This window comes from Apium graveolens, chromosome 2, assembly GCF_009905375.1.
Source record: "Apium graveolens cultivar Ventura chromosome 2, ASM990537v1, whole genome shotgun sequence".
In the NCBI taxonomy this organism is placed as follows: Eukaryota; Viridiplantae; Streptophyta; class Magnoliopsida; order Apiales; family Apiaceae; genus Apium; species Apium graveolens.
Window position 1 is genome coordinate 170,102,091 of NC_133648.1, and position 7,111 is coordinate 170,109,201.

The following is a 7,111-nucleotide window of genomic DNA, read 5'->3' on the forward strand; positions in this document are numbered from 1 at the left end:
TATTTATTTATATTTTAGATCAATTCGAAATTCATTTATATAAAAATTATATACAAGAAAAAGATTATATTTTTTTAAAAAATATATAATGGTGATATGAAAGAATCCAAATATAAATAATTTACTCTATATTTTACGCTATTCTCGGGAACCCCACTATTTCTTTCAATTCAAACCCACATCTTTATATCCGTCGTCTCTGTTCTTGACCATTTGCGAATCCAAACACTAATTAGGTTTGAATCTATAAGTCAGATTCCTACTAATGCATACATAATCGCTGTATCTATACTGCCACCACAGACAGAGACAGAGATCGTAGAAAGAGAGAGAACATGAATCTGTTTGTCCGGTGGAACCCTAGTTAAGTCACGGCGGTGAGTAGACACTCTCGTCAGCGGCAAAAATGAAGGGCGTTTTCAAGTCTTAGCCTAAATCTCCGGTCGATATAGTTCGGCAGACTCGCGATATCCTCATCTTTGCTGATTGCTCTGCTTCTGAGGTTTACACTAGCAAGCGCGAAGAAAAGGTTCGTAATTTCGCTTCTTTGATGCTTTTTTTTGTGGGTATTAGTTGAATTGTTGTCATTCAAGTGTTTTGTGGTAAAGATTTGATTTTGAGGGTGTTTGTAGAATGTTAATGTGAAATTGAGTGTGTGTTGATTATCGTCTAGTTTAATTATTGCTGTCATTGAGCTGTTTGTGTTGTGAAATTCCGGCTTTTTTTATTATACTGTTGTAGTATAATGAAGTGATGATATATAGAGTGGATGCGAGAACATACTAAACACGGATTTTCCATGAACTAATAAGGTCAATAAGTTGTGTATTTTTTGCTAATACAAACAAAATATGTTAGGACAATCCTGCAGAGTAGAGGGTGAGGATATTAGGCTATGAATCAAGAAAATTCCCAACAGTTTGATGGTCTGAAGAAAGCTTAAAAGATCACGAGTGTCAATGCTGATTTTAGGCATCTAGTAAAATATTCCAGCCTTAATCATGTTTGATGTATCATATACAAGCCTGAACAGGTGAGTATAAGATAAAGGAGTTCTCCAATGATCACATATATTAACTAAAGAACCTCATCTTGTACATATATTCTGCAAGAAAGAATTATGTTGTTCTCGGTACTATCTGCTTGAAGTACATATAAATACAAGCTCAAAGAAAGCACATTGAGATCTCCTTTACAAATTTATGTATTTATTACTTTTTTCTTTTGCTAATCAGAACTTACGTATTCCTATGCTCTATAATATTAACTACTTAATCTATATACAATTCTACCATCATGTAGGGGATTCGAAAAATCCTGTACAACATTTTCAAATTTCCCTTCTGCATTTCAAATTATTTTTAGCACTACCCCTTCTTGTAAATATACTCATAAACCTAAAGTACTGTCAAGTGGAGTTGCTCTATCAGCTATGTGAATGTGTAGTTGGAATGTTAGACATAACAGAAGCAATAGACAGACTCTGAAACAAAGTTATATATGTATTCTCCTACTACTTATTGTATGTTCACTTCTGTTATCTTGGTAGGATCAGTAAGAATAATTTAAGTCTACTTCTTAATATTCCTTATTTATGGAAATAGAATCAAGCAATAGACAGACTTCTAAACATATTTTATAATATCCAAAGCTCTGGTCTTGCAGAGTATAAACAAAATCTGAAAAATGAAGTCCCCTGTGCTAGTGATACATGTATATATAGTTACACAGTAACTAGATGTAAGGGCATATCAAATGGAACAGGATATTGATTGAATATGGTGAAAGCTTTTTTTATTCATATAGATTATTGACATTGTTTCTGCATCTTCAGGATCTTTTGATGGTGTCCTTGAGCTTCTAGTTCGAGCAGGCAGGAGTCTCCCAGAAGCTATTATGATGATGATCCCTGAAGCATGGCAGAATGACGAAAATATGGATCCTCAACGAAAGGCTTTGTATGAATATTTTTCAGCGCTCATGGAACCGTGGGATGGTCCAGCACTAATATCATGTAAGAGGCTTACATGATGTTGATTTTAACATATAATTATGATGTTGCAATGTTTAGTGTTTTTGCTGACTTATAATAATCACTTGCAGTTATTGATGGTCATTATCTTGGGGCTACCTTCGACCGAAATGGATTACGCCCTAGTCGCTTTTATGTTACTCACAGCGGACGAGTTATAATGGCAAGTGAAGTTGGGGTGGTGGATATCCCACCAGAAGATGTATCCAGGAAAGGAAAACTGAATCCCGGAATGATGCTTTTTTGTGGATTTCAAAAAGCATGTTGTTGTAGATGATGAAGCTTTAAAGCAGCAATACTCACTAGCACGACCTTATGGAAAGTGGCTTGAAAGGAAAAAGATAACTCTTAAGAACATTGTTGAATCCGTTGACAAATCTGATAAGGTGTGGCCACCCATAACCGGAGTCTTGAAAGTAAGCATTATAAATATATATGCCTTCTTCATCTTGATTATTTCCACCTTTCTTGTTCTTCTATTATATCTATGACTTTATAAACTTCCGCATTTTAAAAAACTTAAGTGGCTTCACCTATGTGCTTGTTAGGCATCTAACAATGATGACAATATGGAATACATGGGAATGCATGGTTTAGTGGCTCCCCTGAGGGCTTTTGGGTATGTATCTCCTTGACCTGCTGGCTAAACTCTTCCAGAATATGAAAGATAACCCGAATTGTTTTTGTTTTTCAGTTACACAGTCGAATCATTAGAGATGCTATTGCTACCAATGGCAAAAGATGCTGTTGAAGCTCTTGGCTCGATGGGGAATGATGTTCCCTTGGCTGTGATGTCAAACAGAGAGAAACTTACTTTTGAATATTTCAAGCAAATGTTTGCTCAGGTTACAAATCCTCCAATTGATCCTATCCGGGAGAAGATAATTACATCTATGGAGTGCATGGTTGGTCCAGAAGGGGATCTGATAGAGACCAATGAAGAACAATGTCAATGTATGTCACTCCAAGGCCCCCTTCTATCGATTGATGAAATGCAAGCTATTAAGAAAATGAACTACAGAGGCTCAGCAAAGTTGTAGATATTACGTATTTGAAGGAACGTGGCAGAAACGGATTGGAAGAGACATTAGATAGGATCTGTTCAAAAGCACATGATGCGATCAAGAACGACTATACTACTCTGGTGCTCTCAGATCGAGGTAACATATTCCCTTATCTTAGAGGAAGCTAAATATGAAAATAATTACCATCATCAGTAATATGTTAATAATATATGTATGATGAATTGCTTCTGATATGGTTTCCTTATAGTAATTCTGCTTGTACTAGTGGTTATCTATACTAATGGTGTGTGTTACTAATTTTTGACTTTTTTTTGGTGATCTACAGGTGGCTAGCAGAGACTTAACCCACCCACGACATCTCTGTGCTAAGTATCAATTTCATTTGAACCCACCTATGTACCCTCCAGTCAGGTCCTTGGACCAACAACAATTTGTGCATGTACATTGTCCACTAGTTTATCCTGGGATTTGATCATTCTGGACAGGTTGTGCCTAGAAATAGAAGGTATTGTTTATCTGATCAAGATTGAACTGTAATTCCAGCGGCGGCAAAGATACAGGGGAAGTGGTTGCAGGTCCTGTGTGATTTGAGTAACTATGCAAGTAAAATGTTAAAAGTTCATACTTATGTATATAGAAATCTTTGATTCAGAAAGATATTTAGCATAATTATGTATGAAACCTTGATCGATACATTTTCCTTAAAAATCGAATATATTTATTATTTGTTATGGTTTATTTGTGGTTGTTGTTTGTTATACATAATATCTCATCAAAGTCTTCTGGAGGTGCATTATGTATATAAGACAACAAGTTAAGGTTATCAATAAAATAAATAAAAGTATTTTTTTTAAAAACACTATAAGCGTCGGCATTCTTGTTAACCGACGCACTAGGTCTATACTTATTGCATCGGCATTTTTGGTAACCGACGCTTATTCATATATCTACAGCGTCGGCAGTTTAGTTAACCGACACTTATGGCTATACCTAAAGCGTCGGCATTTTAGGTAACCAACGCTTATGCCTATACCAATAGTGTCGGTTTTTTAGATAACTGACGCTTATGCCTATACGTTTAGTGTCGGCATTTTCGATAACCGACGCTTATAACAATTTTAAGCGTCGCCTAAATAACCGATGCAATAGATCCATACCTTTAGTGTCGCCTGCATATACTACGCCACTTGAACGACGCTAAAAGTATGTTTTGACCGACGCTATAGACCCTTTTTGTACTAGTGCCATTTAAACGTTCTTTGCGTGTGACCCTTTAGGTTATTATTATGTTTGCAATAATTTTATTTTCTAATAAAATTATAAACAATGAGTGGCATCTAGTAATACATCATTGTTACCCAAATAATATGTTAGGTCACACAACACTGTAGAAGGGGGTTGAATACAGTGTTTATACAATCAAATCGATTTAACACAAGTATGTAACAAAGATCAAGTATATTGAATAAACTCTGTTACAATAAGAACTGTTGTTCTCTCTCAGTGATGAACAAATATCACTAAGAGCTACTAGGTTACAATGTATAATCTTCTCGATAATGATAACACATATAGTGTAAACCCTAAGTCTGTGTTTATATAGTACACATTTACAAGATATCTTCTAATTGATATGGAATACAATTCTGTTTCCTAAAATATATCAATCAGATATCTTCTAAAAGTCTTCCAGTCTTCTAAATATTTCCATGCATATCTTCTTTTATTTTAGTCTCGATCTTCTACTGTAAATCAACGTCCTTCCTTATCTGTAAGTCTTCCCGCACTTAAGTTTCTGATATGACCTTAAGTTCTGATATTAAGTTCTGATTTCCAATAAGTCCTAATTCCAGTAAATCCTGATATGTCATGTTTGTTAAGATCTAAAAACTAAACATGAATCATATTAGACATGACATCTAAAATATATCGAACAATCTCCCGCAACTTGTAAATTATGCAAAATATACAAGTTAATAGATTTGATGATGTCAAAAACATTTAAGTACAAATGCAAATAAGAGTTTAACTAGATAACTAACTACAACATACAGTCCTTGAAGCTTTTACCAATCTCACTGAGTCAATCTGAATCCATAATGATTCTTGACAAAGCTTGATATCAGCTTTTCTTCTTTAATCCTCAGGACTTGAGAGGGTGTAGTCTTGACTTGCTTCATCTCTTCATTCTGACTTCCAATCTTATAGATTGCAGTCCTTAAATCAGAGATATGGTTTCTTTTTAAACCATCATTCATTCTTATTACCCTAGGATAAGAAGAATCTTCATTATAGCACATACATTTCTCATTTAGTAACACTTCAAGCTTATCAAAATTCTTCTTTATAGGAATCTCACTTCCATCATCTTCAACAATATTAGGAATGAATTCTGTAACTCTTGAACCGGAAATTCTTGCTTTATCTTTGATGGTCTTCAATATGAACTTTGACCATCTCCTGGTAATATCAGACTTTACCTCTAAAAGGTAATGAAAGAATTTAAGTTCTTTCAGTGATTTGTTTAGCACATCTGATTCTGACATCTAATATGTCCTTCCATTTTCAAGAAATAGAATCATATTTTCCTTGACATTGTGCTTGTTATGAGCATCCAGTACCACTTGAACAGAGATAACCTTATCAAGTTGTTTCTGTGTAACATCTTCAAGAGGTCTGTCAGTCAGCATAAATGGATCTCTAGTAAGCACTTCAACTCCTATTTTTATCTTAGCTTCATCAGAACCTATCCCTGCTCTGTCTCTTGCTTCTCTGGCTTTCAATCCAACAATCATGAAAACAGATAACAATTGGCTTTTCTTTGGATCTGATGGTTTGACATTTTTCCACAGAAGTTTCTTTTTTTCAGCTACTTTCATTTTGTCTAAATCAACTTGAGCACTGTTAGATGTTGATGTCTTGATGACTTTATCAGAACTTGTTGTTTCCGGTTGTCTTTGATTCTTCAGAAATCTTCCATCTTTTAAGAGTTTGAACATCTTTATCTTCAGCAAGAGTGTCATCAGTAACTTGAACCATTTTACACACTGGTTTTATCAGGATTTGAGGAATTTTCGTCTCCAGTGGCTTGGTTGGTTCATCAAGTTTTCTCTTCCCTTTGTCTTTTGGATCAATATCAATCTGTGATCTAGTCTTGGGCTTTAATGCCTCAGTATTTGACTTCTCCTTCATCACAATACCTTTTACCTTAGGCCTTGGAGGTTTCTTTGCAATATAAGCTTTTGGCTTTAGATTTTTCTTTTCAGCTTTAAACCTAGCTTCTTCCTCCTTGAGATATTCTAAATCCATTCCTGGATTATGCTTCAAAAATAATCTTCTAGCAATTTCCTCATCAAGTGTCTGAATCTTGGGATCTTTGTAGTAGACTGTTGTCTGCTTCCCCTTGAGCTTCAGAGTTTGCATGAACTTTTGAGAATCTTGACTTCCACCTTGTATCAGAACATCAAGCTATATCATCAGAACTTGATAACAGAATTTGAGTATCATTACTTGTTATCAGATTTTGAGTTTAAGCAGCTTCATAACTTATCTTCTTTTGAGTAGAAGATTTGTTTGCTTCAGTAATTAGTTTCCTTGAAAAAACCTTGTTGCTCTGCCCTTTACTTTAAACTTGATCTCTACCCTTGCTAGGGTTTCCCTGGTCATCAGCTTCATCATCTTTCTTCTTCAGTATTTGATCATTAGAGCATTTGGACTTAACTATCTTCTCCCCCTTTTTGGCATCATCTGATAGTAGGAGTGAGAGAAGAAGTTCCACTGAAGATTGAATATCATTCAATTGAGCCTGTTGAGAAGCTTGATTAGCCAGGACCTCAGAGATTTGGGCTTGTTGCTTCTCTTGAGCTTTCTCAATTGCTTCTACTTTCTCAAGTGTAGGTCTGATAATCCTTGTCTTGTCAAGCTTGATCTGCATATCTAGCTTATTAGCTGATTCTTGTAGTTTATCAACCTTTGCTTGAGTTTGGGAGTGAAGACCTTGAAGGTTCTTGGTAGATAGAGCAGTGATCTTGAGTTGCGTCTTTATATCAGAATT

General features: G+C 35.1%; 1 long non-coding RNA gene across 1 annotated transcript; it reads left to right on the top strand.

The window, feature by feature from the left end:
• Window positions 1–238: 238 nt before the first annotated feature.
• LOC141706117 (uncharacterized) lies at window positions 239–3,040 on the top strand. The gene is made up of 5 exons (XR_012568648.1): window positions 239–529; window positions 1,835–2,014; window positions 2,104–2,448; window positions 2,581–2,651; window positions 2,727–3,040. It is a non-coding gene; the product is annotated as an uncharacterized LOC141706117 (long non-coding RNA).
• The last annotated feature ends 4,071 nt before the right edge of the window (window positions 3,041–7,111 follow it).